Source organism: Dendrobates tinctorius, unplaced genomic scaffold, assembly GCF_039654945.1.
Source record: "Dendrobates tinctorius isolate UK_male_01 unplaced genomic scaffold, ASM3965494v1 ptg000063l, whole genome shotgun sequence".
NCBI classification, from domain to species: Eukaryota; Metazoa; Chordata; class Amphibia; order Anura; family Dendrobatidae; genus Dendrobates; species Dendrobates tinctorius.
Window position 1 is genome coordinate 12,302,826 of NW_027361731.1, and position 15,749 is coordinate 12,318,574.

Consider the following 15,749-nt stretch of genomic DNA (forward strand, 5'->3'; position numbering starts at 1 on the left):
CTCTCTGTGTGTTACCTCCTCTCTGAAGTCACAGCTGCCATTATTTCGGCAAGTCAGAGGAGAAGAGTGAGACTCTGTAATGTGCACCATCTTGGGTATTTTGCTGGGACTGTTCTATGTGCTATCTGCCTGTTTTGCGGTTCAATAAAGCACTGCCACACTGTTTTACCCTCACCCTGTGTTGTCTGAGTAGAGTTTTGACCATTTTAAAAGAAGAGCTGGCGTTCGGCGGGACAATCCCTGGTCCATGTGGTTTCAACTAGCAGGTGGAACTCAGCAAATTGGCAGTGACAACCATAGAGGTCTGCTGAAGAACCTCTGGTTGTCATGCCAACCCATCTGTGACATGTGATCATGTGACGGGGTCACTGAAGGGCGGGATTTCCGGCGTGCTTGCCGGAAGTGTGCGTTAAATGCCGCTGTTAGGGGCCCATGTGAGCTGTTCAAAACAGCTGACATGTCCCGTAAAAGATGTGAACTCATCACTGGAGCCCACATCAAAGGGAGGGAGTCCAACATCGGCATACATTTACGCATGATGTCGGAAAGGGGTTAAAAGGGGATTGTATACATACAAATAATTACAAAAATACACAGCTTGTAATGTTAAATATTATATAGATAAGACAAAAAAATAAAATCTGTTTAAACCATGTGTAGATTAGAGATGAGTGAATATTTCAATATTCGGTTCGGGTTATGTTTGCCGAATGTGCACATATTCGCCAATCATTACTGAACACCATTATAGTCAATGGGAAGCAAAAACAAATGCATGCACAGCACCTTAGAACGACTCCAAATGCTGCCAAAACACATCAAATGAGAGACAGACACAGGAAAGTGGCCTCAATTCAACCACAGTTCAAATTGCAGTATGGAACTGCAGAAATCAGCCATGGAATGAGGTATCGGGGTCTTAGACAGCATTTACAGTTTTCCAAAGAACGTCACAGTAAGACGAGGTGTGTGAGGGATCGATATAGTGCCCCTTTACTAACACATGCAACATCTCTACCTGCTTTCATGCTGAGCAACACTCAGGTGGCACAAATGTCAGTTTTCTAGACTACCATTGTCAGAAAAATTTAAGGATAGTAAGACGGGTAGATGACTGCAAGGAAGTAGAGGCCTGACGGTCTCGGAGGCCTACTGCTATAGGCAACACCCGTGAAGGAGACCTAACCAGGACTGTTCACATTTCCAAAAATTATTGGCAGACACTGCAAAAGTGGCATCAATTTCACCACAGTGGAAATAGTAGAATAGGGACCGACAGGTCTTTCACTACACCCAGTCCTGCCGATGGACACTCAACAAGGAGTGTTCACATTTCCAAAAATTATTGGCAGACACTGCAAAAGTGGCATCAATTTCACCACAGTAGAAATAGTAGAATAGGGTTCGACAGGTCTTTCACCACACTCAGTCCAGCAGATGGACACCCAACTTGGAGTGTTTCACGAGAATAGAAATAGTATAATTGGGATCGACACTTCTTTCACTACATCTAAGTCAGTAGATGTAGACCAACCATGACTGTTCACATTTCCTCAAATTTGTGTTAACAGCAGCCACAGAAGCGACACTTGAGGATTTGTTACTGTGTGATGAGGGCTTCTTCATGTGGACGGGGAGGGCCTGTAGCTATGGAGGGTGGGGTTGTTGCTTTAGAGGGCATGTTTGGAGTAGAGTAGGAGGTTACGACTAGTTCTCATTTCAATAGAATAACACCCCCCCTTGGACGTTCTGTTCAGAATATCTAGAAAACCGTGCAAACTAGTGACAGAAAGTAAATTACTTACTGTCATAATTCTGCAGCCCAGATATGTACAGAGATGATGTGAAAAGCCCGGACAACCCCTTTAAGATATCACAGAGTGCAGTTTCGTGACGTTAATGCATCACACTAAAAAATGCATTTTCACCTAGTCTGTGATTGGGGTGCAAATGTCCTTGGAGATCCATGACTTGTTCATCTTAATGAAATTTAGGCGGTTAACACTTTCAGGGGACAGTGCGCTTATCCGTCAGGACGCCACCAGCAGCGCTAAAGACACGTTCTGAGAGAATGTTGGCTGCCGGGCACAATAAAACCTCCAAGGCATGTGAGGAGAGCTAAGGCCACTCCTCCATTTTGGAGGACCAAAATGTGAAAGGGTCCAAACCCTCCCTTATAGTTCTAGATACTCCTGCACCATCCTCTCTATTCATTCACCACGTGTAAGACTTGGACTCTGTTGTGATGGTGCACGAGTTGGTCTAAAGAAAGTGTCAAAGGACTCACAGAAATTGCTTCTTCCACTTCTGCTAATGTTTTTGGCATTGACGAATTGACGTGCCGGAGGATGGAAGTCTACAGCTGCGATGTGAACTATGTGCATCACTGCTGTCTTGGGGAAAAGCTGTCTTAAGGTTGTTTAAAAGCGTGTTTTGATACTACAGCATTCACAGGTTCCTTTCTAGGGCGGGAATCATCTGGCAAAATTTGGTTTTATAATGTGGATCTAATAAAGTGACAACCCAGTAGTCAGCATTATTCCTAATCATTACTATACCAGCATCGTGTTGCAGATAGTGCAGCAAGAAGTCTCTCATATGTCGGGCTCTACCATGAGGTCCGAGCCCATTCTGTGTTCGTGGCTGGGTAAGGCTGGTTTCACATTTGTGTCTCTGTGTGTGCAGCGTTTTATCCGCAGCAATCCAAATGTGTCAAGTGTACCTATCTTTAACATGGTGTACGCAGGGGCATGCGTTTGCATCATTTCTCGGTGTGCGGCGAGGTCCAGCGAACGTAGCATGTTGCATTTTTTTTAAGCTGCAAAAATCCGTCAAATATGCACAGTCATGCGCATCAAAACCAACCAACCATAGGACCTATCAACCAGAAACGACCAGACAGGGTGTAATTAATAATCTTTATTATATTGGTGGCTTCATATAAAAATCAATTAAAAACAATGTGCACGTTTGGGGACAGCTTTACAAGGATTTGTAAGATAATAAAAATTGGACCCAATTATATATACCGTGTTTCCCCGAAAGTAGGACCCCCCCGAAAGTAAGACAGGGTGGGGGTTACGGGGGGGTCCTTCAATGTAAGGCCTCCCCCGAATGTAAGGCAGGGTTGGGGGCCGCTGTGAAATGTAAGGCCCTTACCTTTGGGCTGCCGCTGTCCCCCATTGGGTCCCCAGGCTCCAGAGGTGTCCTCAGGTGCAGCTGGGCGGGTCCAGCGCTCATGGGGTTAACTCGCCGTGTTAACCCCGCAATCTGCCCAGCTCAACAGCTCATTGGCCGCCCCTGTTCCCCACGTCACCGCCGGCCCCCGGCTCGAGCACTGATTGGTCCAGCAGCTCGGGCTGTAATTGGCCGCCCCAGCCCCACGTCACCGCTGTTTCCCTGCTGATTGGCACAGCGTTCCCTGCAGCACAGGCCTTCCGCACCCACAGCCGCACCGCAGAGGAAAACGTCCAGCATTTAAAAAACAAGTAGGGAAACATGTACTGTATAGGGTATGGGGCTGTGTGCAGTGGGATACGGCACTGTTATGGGGTGTGGGGCTGTGTGCAGTGGGATACGGCACTGTTATGGGGTATAACAGCATGTTAATAAATGTTAATTTATTGGTTAAAAAGAAATTGTCATTTTTTTTCGGCTAATGTAAGACCTCCCCCGAAAGTAAGACAGGGTGGGACTTTTTGGGGTAAAATTAATGTAAGACAGGGTCTTACTTTCGGGGAAACACGGTACCATATTCTGATATGCATTCCTCACATACTAAAAAGTGACAAAAACTTTGCATAAAACCATAATATATTGTGAACACAAAAGTGCATGTGCATAGACAAATAAATCTCTCAAATAAAACAATAGTAAGTTAATAAATCACTGCTATGTAAAGTGTAGTGTGCATGTGCAGAGAAACAACCAAGTGCAATTTTATCATATAAAGATAAAGCCACAGTGACTTTTATATAAGGTGCAACACAATAGAGGAATACATAAAATAGATCCTGTACCTTTAAGGGTCACCACGTCCCTTCAACGCGCACCCCGACGCGCATTTCGGAACACTTCCTTCATCAGGGGGTGGCTACATAATGAATCCGGGGGTTGTTTATAATGGGCACAATAATGGCGCTGATAACGGTGCTAGTCGTTTCGTTGTGCTACTAGTATTTTATTGTCTTATTTATTATTTTTTAGACTATCCTGTATGCGGCCATATAACCTTTAGGTTGTATTTCCTGGTTTTAATACTCCTGGGTTCTTGGGAGTTTTGTGAAAATGGAAGCTGTCAAGAGTATCCTTATTTGATAGTTGGATCTATTATCTATGAAGATTTATTGGACTATATCTCTTTTTTAAATAATTTTAACTTATTTTTTGTCCATTTATATTTTTTATTTTATTTTTATTATTTATATATATATCATTATTATTTATTATTTTTTCACCGTTTTCATATATATATAATTTTTCTCACTATTATGGCCTTTTCAATTGTACGGCACGATTATTACTAATATAATAATTTTTCATATTATTTTTTAATTTTTCACATCTAGTATATAATTTTATATAAATAAAAAATTTTTATATATTAATTAGTGGATATATATTACACTTATCTTTATTATTATTATTAATAATTGTATATAATTATAGATTATTTTTATTTAATTATTTATCATTATTTATTAATGTATTATACTATAGTTATTATTTACTATTTATGTATTTAATTATTTTTTAATATATATATTTATATATTTTTTATTATTGTTTATTTATTATTATTATTGTTAAATATTGTCCACAATCAATATGTAAATATTCATAAACTCCTTCAGTGCCCCTATACATTAAATATCAGCCCATGTACAATGGATTTATAATGACGATCTGCTTATTGCCGCTCTGCTCCCCTGGATACTGTGCTCCTGGTGGTGTGCATGCGCGCTCTGTGTCCCGACGTCCTGGCTTGCTGCGTCCTCGTGGCCTTGGCAACGCCGGGCTTAGTTCCTGTACGTTCCGGTCACGTAGTCCGGCACTTGGATTTCTGGGTCCTCCTGCGCAGTGCGCCGCTTTTTCACCCGGAGCACCGTTATCAGCGCCATTATTGTGCCCATTATAAAAAAAACAAAACCCGGATTTATTATGTAGCCACCCCCTGATGAAGGAAGTGTTCCGAAACGCGCGTCGGGGTGCGCCTTGAAGGGACATGGTGACCCTTAAAGTTACAGGATCTATTTTATGTATTCCTCCACTATTGTGTTGCACCTTATATAAAAGTCACTGTGGCTTTATTTTTATATAATTGCTCATGGTTGTTTCTCTGCACATGCACACTACACTTTACATGGCAGTGATTTATTAACTTACTATTGTTTTATTTGAGAAATGTATTTGTCTATGCACATGCACTTTTTGTGTTCACAATATATTATGGTTTTATGCAAAGTTTTTTCCACTTTTTAATATGTGAGGAATGCATATCAGAATATGGTATATATAATTGGGTCCAATTTTTATTATCTTACAAATTCTTGTAAAGCTGTCCCCAAACGTGCACATTGTTTTTAATTGGTTTTTATATGAAGCCACCAATATAATGAAGATTATTTATTAATTACACCCTGTCTGGTCGTTTCTGGTTGATAGGTCCTATGGTTGGTTGGTTTTGATTTTTCAAATCAGTGGTTAAATCACTACTTTCACTGAACACTGGTGGTAGTTTACATAAATTATTTAATTATACATATATATATACTATATATAATACTATATATCTGGTGTTAGTGTTTTTTCCTACAGTCATGCGCATGCGGATGAGTGCATCAAAAAAACTCATTACTGTCTATGGGAACGCATGCGTACGCATATGTGTTCAATACGCATGCATAATTTTAATGAGTTGGTCCAGGAAGTGATTCAACCACCTGCTAATTGATAACTCTATAAAAGGAAGTGTGGACACTGCAAGACCATAACTCTCTGGATGATACCACAAGACTGGCTATGTAAGTCTAGAACCTTTGAAAATGTCTGTCTCTCTCACTGCTGTTTGTACTTTTTTTTCTGTTACTTTATAGTCGACTTTCCTGGTGCAGTGGTTGACTTCTGGTTGTCTCCTGGTGCAGCGGTTTTCTCCTGGTTGTCTCCTGGTGCTGCTTTCTGTCCTGGTGAGGACAACACTGTCTATGTAAGTATAGAAGATTTGAAAATGTCTGTTTCTCTCTCAATACTTTTTCTGTTCCCTGTAGACTGGTTGACTCGCCTGGTGCAGTCGTTGTCTCCTGGTTCTGCCATCTGTCCCTGGCCTGTGCTGACTGCTGTGCTGTTGAACTACTGCCTGTAATGTAAGTATTGGTGTCCATGGTTTTTTCTTGTCTACATTGTTTTTGGATCTTAATAAGTTTAATTTTTCTTCTCTGTTCTTTTCTCTAGTGTTTCACTTGACTGCTGCCTGCTCTTCAAACATGTCCTCAAGCAAAGAACTGACTTCTTCCCAGGGTGGACCTGACAAAGATTATGAAATCACATTTGCTCTACTGATTGTTATGTATTGACTGGTAATACTCCACATGTGTTAAATCATGTAATTTCTTTACAGGTACCTTCCACTGATGAAGAGCAGGAGCAGTCAAGTGGAGATGATTCTAACCAGGGTCGTCGGGGTCATGTGTCTCAGGAGGAAAGACGGGGTGTAAGTAGTCTGTTCATCAGAGATGTAATAGAATTTTTTTTTCAGTTTTACTTAAAATTATTTTTTTCTATTTTATCTATAGGTTTCACAATGGGAAGAAGCCACACTAGATATAGACAGCGAGCAACTAATCCAGGAGTGAGTACCGTTATGGGACACCCGTGACCATCAGCACTCTGACAATGTGGTGATTTGACGTCTCTGGGAAGAAGTGGCACCATCGCTGCTGGATGATTGGGACCGTGCAAGAAATGATTTTGGTAAGTATTGCAATGTGGTCTGAGGTGGCAGTGAGCCTGTTAATGTATGTGCATTGTTTTCCAATTATTTTTTTTTTTTTTCCCCCTTCACAGTGAAGAGAATCAAAATCCGTTGGCGCTCGATGAAGGACCGCTTCAACAAAGGACATGAGAGAGGAGATTCGTGTTCGAAGTGGTGCTGCTCAAAGGTTCTAGAAATACAAATACCACCGGAATCTTGCATTTCTGAGGCTTGCTCAGCGAACGTAAATATATATATCTTTTATTACTATTTTCTTTTTAATGTTTTCAAATTTTTCCCACACAGAACCTGGAGCAGCACAACACAACCTGGATTTTTTCACTAATGTTTTTCTCTTTTCCACACAGAATCTGGTGCAGCACAACACAACCCGGATCATCCTCTGTCGAAGCAGCCCCTCATCTACCAGCCACTGAAGAGACGCAGTCCCAGTCATCCACCAGCGATGGAGCAACATTGCAGGTTTCACAGGCTGGGGAACAGGCAGCCAGTCCATCAGGTTTTCCCCTCTCCCAGCCTCCTGGCCCTGCTTTTGTTGGGTCTTCTTGTCAGCGGCAGAGGGCCTGGGAGAGGTCAGGCATGCCCGAGTTTATGGACTTAAGCTCCGTCTTCCAGGATGGTGTTAGGTTGATTGCTCACAGAGTGAAGAGTGGGTTCAAGGAAGTCAACAAACGCCTTGACCGTCTGGAAGCCGACCATGAGAGACCGGCGTGAAATTTTTTTTCTGCAATAGAGCGGAGCGTGTTGGAAAACCTTACACCTCAACTCCAGCTGAGCATCATGCAGGCCTGCCAGGCTGCTTACAGCCACGCATTGCAGCAACAGTCCCAGCAGCAGTCACAAAGCTACAATCAATAGGCCTGGAGGATTTTACCAGCAGCCAATCTATTTTCCAACTTCCACAGCACCGAACTATTGTCCACCACAACCGCCTACAGTTCACAGAGTGACCATTCTGCCGAGTTCATCAACCCTGCAGCCGGCAGCATCCACCATGCTCCAGAGTCCAGCACCCATGCAGGCAGCAGTATCAACAATGCTGTCCACTCCAGCACCCCTGCCCAGTCCAGCAACCCAGCCCAGTCCAGCACCCCTACAGCCAGCAGTATCCACAATGTGGCCCAGTCCTGCACAATGCCAGATGACTGCTGCAGAGGCCACCACTCCCACTCGGCCAAGAAAACAGAGGTAAAAAAAATATTTCCACCAGAACGAAAACCAGGAGCTAAAAACCATTCCCACATTGAACCCACCACCTCCACCCTCACCTACCAATTTGTCACTACCTTCCCTTATTTCTTTGTCTGTTCCTTCCAGTTTGCCTATTGATTCCCATGATTCCACTTTGTCATCTATCCCCAATGTCTTCACTGCCATCCCTGATCAAATCCTTCAATTTGCTGCCCCTTCCCCTGTAACCCCTTCCTCATCAACTACCACACAATCCTCACAGCTCCACACCCCCAAGGTCCACCCCATCTCACCCTCACGTAAACCCCCAGTGCAAAAATCAATCACCCCGACCTTACCTCTTCTTTTTTGTTACATTTTGTAAAATAAAAATTGTATTTTGTTTGCACTATATCTTGTTTTATTTGAATCTTTATGTGCCACCGCCTCCACAAACACACACGTGTATTGTATTTTTGAGGGAAGGTATTTTATTATTTATCTCAGCAACCATTAGGGATAAATTTTAACATTACTTGTACATTTTTATATCACAGGTACATTTAAACATAACTGGTAAAACGAAAGCATTTAAACTACTAAAGCAGGATGGCACTGTTGAAGCTCTAAAAAACTATAAAGGAGAAAAATTCTTTATCTAAAAAAATAATTAAAGCTGCCAAAAAGGAAACAGAGAAGCACATTGCTAAGGAGAGTAAAACTAATCCCAAGCTGTTCTTCAACTATATAAATAGTAAAAGAATCAAAAGTGAAAGTGTAGGCCCATTAAAAAATTGTGAGGAAAGTATGGTAGTAGATGATGAGGTAAAAGCGAATATATTAAACACCTTCTTCTCCACGGTATTCACGGTGGAAAATGAAATGCTAGATGAAATGCAGAGAGACAAACAAAACCCTATATTAAGGGTCACCAATCTAACCCAAGAAGAGGTGCAAAACCGGCTAAATAATATTAAAATAGATAAATCTCCGGGTCCGGATGGCATACACCCACGAGTACTAAGAGAACTAAGTAATGTAATAGACAAACCATTATTTCGTATATTTGACTCTCTAGCGACGGGGTCTGTTCCACAGGACTGGCGCATAGCCAATGTGGTACCAATATTCAAAAAGGGCTCTAAAAGTGAACCTGGAAATTATAGGCCAGTAAGTCTGACCTCTATTGTTGGTAAAATATTTGAAGGGTTTCTGAGGGACGTTATTCTGAATTATCTCAATGAGAATAACTGTTTAACGCCATATCAGCATGGGTTTATGAGGAATCGCTCCTGTCAAACCAATCTAATCAGTTTTTATGAAAAGGTAAGCTATAGACTGGACCAAGGTGAGTCATTAGATGTGGCATATCTTGATTGTTCCAAAGCGTTTGATACCGTACCACACAAGAGGTTGGTACACAAAATGAGAATGCTGGGTCTGGGGGAAAATGTGTGTAAATGGGTAAGTAACTGGCTTAATGATAGAAAGCAAGAGGGTGGTTATAAATGGTATATTCTCTAACTGGGTCGCTGGGACCAGTGGGGTACCGCAGGGGTCGGACGATCTGGTAGAAGGTTTGCACAGTATAATATCGATATTTGCAGATGATACAAAACTATGTAAAGTAGTCAATACAAGACAAGATAGTATTCTGCTACAGATGGATCTGGATAAGTTGTGAACTTGGGCCGAAAGGTGGCAGATGCAGTTTAACAATGATAAATGTAAGGTTATACACATGGGAAGAAGGAATCAATATCACCATTACACACTGAACGGTAAACCACTGGGTAAATCTGACATGGAGAAGGACTTGGGGATCCTAGTTAATGAGAAACTTACCTGGAGCAGCCAGTGACAGGCAGCGGCTGCCAAGGCAAACAGGATCATGGGGTGCATTAAAAGAGGTCTGGATACACATGATGAGAGCATTATACTGCCTCTGTACAAATCTCTGGTTAGACCGCACATGGAGTACTGTGTACAGTTTTGGGCACCGGTGCTCAGGAAGTATATAATGGAACTAGAGCGGGTACAAAGGAGGGCAACAAAATTAAAATGGGGGAACTACAATACCCAGAGAGATTAGCAAAATTAGGATTATTTAGTCTAGAAAAAAGACGACTGAGGGGCGATCTAATAACCATGTATAAGTATATAAGGGGACAATACAAATATCTCTCCGAGGATCTGTTTATACCAAGGAAGGTGACGGTCACAAGGGGGCATTCTCTGCGTCTGGAGGAGAAAAGGTTTTCCACCAACATAGAAGAGGATTCTTTACTGTTAGGGCAGTGAGAATCTGGAATTCCCTGCCTGAGGTGGTGATGGCGAACTCAGTCGAAGGGTTCAAGAGAGGCCTGGATGTCTTCCTGGAGCGTAACGATATTGTATCTTACAGTTATTGTTAGGTTCTTTAGAAGGATGTAGATCTGGGGATTTATTCTGACAGAATTTTATAGGCTGAACTGGATGGACTAATGTCTTTTTTCGGCATTACTAACTATGATACTATGGTATGTAATTTTGACATTACAGATAAATTTAAACAAAACAGGTACATTTTACTTAGCGGCTTAAATCATTTTGTCTTGCCATGCCACGCATCCATTATCTGAAACAATGTAAGCGGCAAACTTATCCCTCATCTGTGCAACTTCCACTGTGGTTTTCAGAGGGTGAAATTGGTAATCATGCAATGTAACAGGTTCCTCAGGTTGTAAGTTTGGTCGCTCTTTTACCAGGATGTAGTTGTGCAGAACAACACACCTTTCACAACCTCATCAATAGTGTCAATTTTTAGATTACTGGATGTGCACAAAATGCACCATTTAGATATCAGCAATCCAAATGCACAGTCCACAGTTCTTCGTGCCCTTGTCAGTCAGTAGTTGTAAAAAATTTTTGTGTGATTTAAGTTCCGACTTGAGTATGATTTAATGAGGTTGGCAGACATTTGGAACACCTCATCCCCAACAACAAAAGGCATTGGCGGTATGTCACTGTTGGGAAGAGATCATGACTGCAGAAAATTAAATTCATTCCCATACAGACGTTGGCCCATGGCAGAGTTTTTGAAAATCTGCGAGTCATTTCCTCATCCAAATGATCCAATGTCCACGGCAACAAATCTACACTCAGCATCCGCAATAGCCATTAGAACAAAGTATTTTTTTTATAACTGAAGTAGTCTGTTCCACTTCCAGCAGGTTTCATAATCCTAATGTGTTTGCCATCCACAGCCCCCACATAGTTAGGAAAATTACAAATTTTCTGGAATTTGGAAGCATTTTTAAGCCAGAGTTCAGTTGTGGGTTGGGGGAGGAATTCTTGCCCCAGAATGTCAACTAAAGCACGACAGGTGTCTCCAATAATCCCAGAAAGTGTGGACACCCCAATCCTGAATTGAAAATGGAGTGATGATAACGTCTCTCCGGTAGCCAGGAATCTGCAGAACAGAAAATGAGAAAAATAATCAGTACATGGCTTTTATAGCAATCATATTAATGCCTGGTGTTTCTTTTTCCAAATTACGTACCTCAGGGTGACCAAAAGATGTTCCTCAGCAGGAATTGCTCGACGGAGCTGTGTGTCCTGCCTGGCGATGGATCCTTGGATGCGTAGCAAGTCATGGAAGCTCTGTTCTGACATCCTCATGTAGTGTGTACAAACAATCTAGTGTGTACAAACAGTAGTACTCTCCACGGCTCTCTCGGAGTTCAAGGATAGGGTGTTGCCAATAGCGATGATGACGTCTTCTCCGTCCTTCTTTGTTCTTGACAAGCAAAAGCAAAGGCAGCGGTCAATTTCAGCTGTAAATCCAAATCTTCTTGGAAGCTGTCCAGGTCAAGATCCATCTTGCAGCTAGATATAGCAGCCAAAGAGGAGAATTTCATCAGTGCAGTGTGTCTATATATATAGAAATCCCATGAGACACGCCTACTGACTGATGTCAAGGAAAAGCTACTGCATAACATTGGAAATTTCTAATGCATGCGCATAAACAATGCAAATGCATGCAAAAGCGCATGCAAATGCATTGTTTTTTGGCGTCATGCGTACGATGATGCGGATAAAAACGCAGCGTAAACATGCGTTTTTGCATGCATTTGCGCATGCAGATGATACGCTGCACACAGATAAGCTAATGTGAACCTAGCCTAACAATGAGGCTCATTTCCTTGGTCCCCTCCCGCCTACCCCGAACAACAGAGAAGGGAGGATTATCTTCTTCATCTGACAGTTGCTCGCCCGTCACCTCTTCCTCCTCCATTTGTTCCTTGGATCTTGCACCTTTGATAACAGTTTGTCTGTTATCATCACCAGCCCCCCTCGATCGCAGTACTCCACCATCCCTTGGCAACCGCCTCTGTGACAACAGTCTTGAACTTCAAGACAATGTTATCCCTTCCACAACCTTCTCTGCTTCTTCTTCTTCTGTGACCACCATCTCCTCCCGCAGGCTGGTCAAAGTCTGCTCCAGCATATAAATGACAAGAATAGTGATTCTGATGATGGCATCGTCAGCACTAACCATCTAAGCAGCCACTTCAAAACTTAATCTGTGCCCACTCTGCAATCGTGATATGCGCCACCTCCGTACTGCGTTGGCCCAGGCTATGCGACATGACATACTGCGTCAGGGCTCGCTGCTGCCACAGTTGCTGCAACATGTGCAGAGTGGAATTTCACCGTGTCAACACATCGCATATCAAATGATAAATGCGTATACACACTGGAGCTTACCTACTTGAGAAAGGAAATAAAATGAATCTCAGCTGCAGCTGGTGAAAACAACAGGCTCTGTGCCAGCTCCTGTAAAAATGCTAAGCAAAGTAAATAATGGATCACCGTGCAAATGCTGAGATAGATTGAATACTGTATACTCACACTATGAACGAGTTGGTGTGGAGCGTACTCAGAGATAAATGCAAATTTTCATCCGTTTGGAAAGCAAAGTTGATGAAATAGTGATGAAAAAATTATTAAATAGATTATTAAATAGAGAAAATATCTGAAAATAGCCATGCACTCATGAGGGAATCCAAGTACTCACTGATTCATGCAGAGGTCCATGAAAAAGGAGAGGTCTCCTTGAATAAAGTGCTGATTGTAACAGAGCGGCTAGAACCAATAAATGGAGACACTGGTGGTGTGCGCTAGATAGACAGTTATAAGTGATCTCAACTGCGGCTAAATGCTAAATATGGTGCTCTTACTTGTGAGGCACGATGTTCAGATGAGTGGGCAACATGGAGGTGCTGAGCACTGAAAGCAGGGCCGCCATCAGGGCATGACAGCGCTTACAAGTGTATGGGGTGAGGACAATTAGGGGGGCCCGCGGGCCCCCCGAGGCACGACATTTTGTTCAGGCTTCCCTGCACTTTGTAAGCTGTACCAGCTCCTGCCTGCCGGGCCCTCCCCCTTCCCCCGGGCCCCGCTGTATCATGGTCCAGCCAAGCCAGCGCTGCCCTCATGTGACGTCACACGCTGCTCTTCCTCAATCCGGACCAGAGCAGAGGGAGCAGCATGTGTGCGGTGTGCGTGCCACGTGGGCCATGGCTGGGAGCGGTGGACGGGCGGCAGACACCGGACACCAGGAGAGGCGGCATGCGCAGGAAGCGGACGAAACGTGGAGGCGGCAGGCGAGCGAGCAGGTGAGTAGTCTCAGGGCAGGGGGGGCCAGTGCAGAGCCAGACACACTGCAGCAGCATTCCCACTATAGCCCCAGGGCAGGCAGGGGCCAGGGGGGCCCAGCGCAGAGCCAGCCGCACTGCAGCAGTATTCCCACCACAGCCCCAGGGCAGGCAGGGGCCGGGGGGCTCAGCGCAGAGCCAGCCGCAACCACCACAGTCCCAGAGCAGGCAGGAGCCAGGGGGGATCCAGGGCAGAGCCAGCTGCACCCACCACAGCCCCAGGGCAGGCAGGGGCCAGGGGGGCCAAGCACAGAGCCAACTGCACCCACCACAGCCCCAGGGCAGGCAGGGGTCAGGGGGGGCCCAGGGCAGTCAGCTGCACCCACCACAGACCCAGGGCAGGCAGGAGCCAGGGGGGGCCCAGGGCAGAGACAGCTGCACCCACCACAGCCCCAGGGGCCAGGGGGGACCCAGGGCCGAGCCAGCTGCACCCACCACAGCCCCAGGGCAGGCAGGGGCCAGGGGGGCCCTGCGCAGAGCCAGCTGCACCCACCACAGACCCAGGGCAGGCAGGAGCCAGGGGGGCCCAGGGCAGAGCCAGCTGCACCCACCACAGCCCCAGGGCAGAGCCAGCTGCATCCACCACAGCCTCAGGGCAGGCAGGAGCCAGGGGGGGCCCAGGGCAGAGCCAGCTGCACCCACCACAGCCCCAGGGCAGGCAGGGGCCAGGGGGACCCAGGGCAGAGCCAGCCGCACCCACCACAGCCCCAGGGCAGGCAGGAGCCAGGGGGGCCCAGGACAGGGCTGCACCCACCACAGCCCCAGGGCAGGCAGGGGCCCAGCGCAGAGCCAGCTGCACTGCAGCATTCCCACAGTGGGGGCAGAATGTGAGACACGGGGGGCCGGGGCAGATTGTGAGACATGGGGGGCTGAATGTGAGACACGGAGGGGGCTGAATGTGAGACACGGGGGTCTGAATGTGACAATGAGACACAGGAGGGGCAGAATGTAAGACACGGGGGCAGAATGTGATAGTGAGATACAGGAGGGGCCAGAATGGATATAGGGGCAGAATATGAGACACGGGGGCAGAATGTGACAGTGAGACACAGGAGGGGCAGAATGTATACGGGGCAGAATGTGAGACAGGAAAGGGCAGGATGTGAGACACAGGGGGCAGGATGGGAGACACATGGGGCAGAATGGATACGATGTAGACAGATGGGGCAGGATCGGGAGATCATGTGGGGGCAGAATGGATACTCATGAGGGCAGGATGAGAGAAAATATGGCTGGAGTCAGGAATGAGACACACGGGGCTAGGATGGGGGATATCATAGGGGCTAATTAAGGGATATTATAACTTCAGTGATGTATTTATTTTATTTTTTGAGGATATGGTTTTAAATGAGGGGGCGGTCCTGTTACTGTGCAGAGCGACACTATATCGCCTTGTTTTCCTCATCTGGTGTAGTGCAGAAGTTGGGAAAAAAAACCGGATTACTTACCGGTAATACTCTTTTGTAGAGTCCACGACAGCACCCACTGAGAGGGGATCCGCCCCCGGAACAGGAAACCTACAGAGAGATAAATGGGGCGGTCCCCCTCGCTCCCTCAGTTTGTGTTACCGAGAACAACGGAGGAACCGCCATACATGTTTTAGTCAAACTGTTTGGGCGATTCATCTATCTTACCCCTATGCAGTTTTAAGCTTACTAAGTTTAATCACATATCTAACTTAAATCATAATCTCCACCACCAAGGAGACCCATGTGTGAAAAAATTCTTACGGGAGGGAAGTGAGCGGGTGCTGTCGTGGACTCTACAAAAGAGTATTACCGGTAAGTAATCCGGTTTTTCCTCTTCGCCACGACAGCACCCACTGAGAGATTTTCAGAGATAATCACTTGGGCGGGCACACCGTGTTAAGGACTGATCTACCAAAAGTT

The 15,749-nt window shown here is 45.0% G+C and overlaps 2 long non-coding RNA genes across 2 annotated transcripts in view; one reads left to right on the plus strand and one right to left on the minus strand.

Moving 5' to 3' along the window:
• The first annotated feature begins 5,654 nt into the window (after positions 1-5,654).
• LOC141094361 (uncharacterized) lies at positions 5,655-8,573 on the plus strand. The gene is made up of 6 exons (XR_012233028.1): positions 5,655-6,185; positions 6,267-6,362; positions 6,451-6,709; positions 6,792-6,969; positions 7,063-7,214; positions 7,339-8,573. It is a non-coding gene; the product is annotated as an uncharacterized lncRNA (long non-coding RNA).
• A 76-nt stretch (positions 8,574-8,649) lies between these two features.
• The window catches only part of LOC141094385 (uncharacterized), a 41,470-nt gene continuing 34,370 nt past the window's right edge, over positions 8,650-15,749 (minus strand). Inside the window, exons 2-3 of the long non-coding RNA XR_012233054.1 lie at positions 11,703-12,028; positions 8,650-11,612 (exon numbers count right to left, since the gene is read on the minus strand). This is a non-coding gene — a long non-coding RNA (uncharacterized lncRNA). The remainder of the gene's footprint in view (positions 11,613-11,702; positions 12,029-15,749) is intronic.